The sequence below is a fragment of the Arachis duranensis genome, chromosome 2 (assembly GCF_000817695.3).
Source record: "Arachis duranensis cultivar V14167 chromosome 2, aradu.V14167.gnm2.J7QH, whole genome shotgun sequence".
Classification (NCBI taxonomy): domain Eukaryota; kingdom Viridiplantae; phylum Streptophyta; class Magnoliopsida; order Fabales; family Fabaceae; genus Arachis; species Arachis duranensis.
In genome coordinates this window covers 43,976,294-43,977,257 of record NC_029773.3, presented here as the reverse complement: position 1 = coordinate 43,977,257, position 964 = coordinate 43,976,294, and positions in this window count along the sequence as shown.

Sequence of the window (964 nt, the reverse complement as noted above, 5' to 3'; positions counted from 1 at the left end):
AAAATGCTTAGGATTGATCTCAAACTTGTTGGAGTCAATTCTTATGCTTTTGTACCTTTGAAAACAAGTTTTAAACCATACCATTTGGCTAGCATCGAATTGCAAGATGTGTATCAAAACATTTTGTGAGTGTGTGTTGAGAGATTTAGCAATTGGTTCTTAACAAGAAGTTACCTAAGTCCTAAGACACTATACTTGTCTTCAAATGTTGTGGACTTGAGTTTCTTGTTGTTGTTGTGTTGCTTTCAACTCTTCATTCCTCAACGTTGAATGTTGGTTGATCTTTCAACATGCTTGTTCATTCAAGTTATTTGTTGGTTTGTCTTTCATCAAAACCTATGAATACAAACTTCGCATACAAGCAACATGATTTACAATTTCCCCCTTTTTGATAATGACAAACCAATTTTGAGGATATGTATTTATAAATGATTTTGAAAGCAACAATAATGCACTTTGTTTTATAGAAAGCTTTGGAGAAGACTTAAAAAATTTTTTTTTGCAGGAGTTCCCCCTAAATATTTGCATTTGTTCCTTTAAAGGGCGTTTATCAAAGAAAACGATTTAGATATCAAAGTTTTTGCTTAGCGGAAGTCTTTTTGAAATCATTGTTTCGCAAACTTATTTCTTCTTTTCAAATCCTCAAACTTCTTCTTTTTCAAAAGTTCAAAACTTCAAATATCCTCAAACTTCTCTTCCCCCTTTTGACATTATCAAAAAGAAAGGAGTTTGAAATGTGTCATAGAAGCATGCATAAAACAAAGAATTTTTTAAGTTCAATTTCTCTATTAATCTCAAGGATGAGATATTCCCCCTGTCAAAAAGAATTTGATTTCCTCTTTTTATATATAATAAGCATGCATAATTCCCCCTAAAATATATCAAGACATGCATATTAACTTAAAATAGGGGTACCAAGCCTATTTTGAGTTATTCACCAAATAAGCATACAAGCATTAATCAT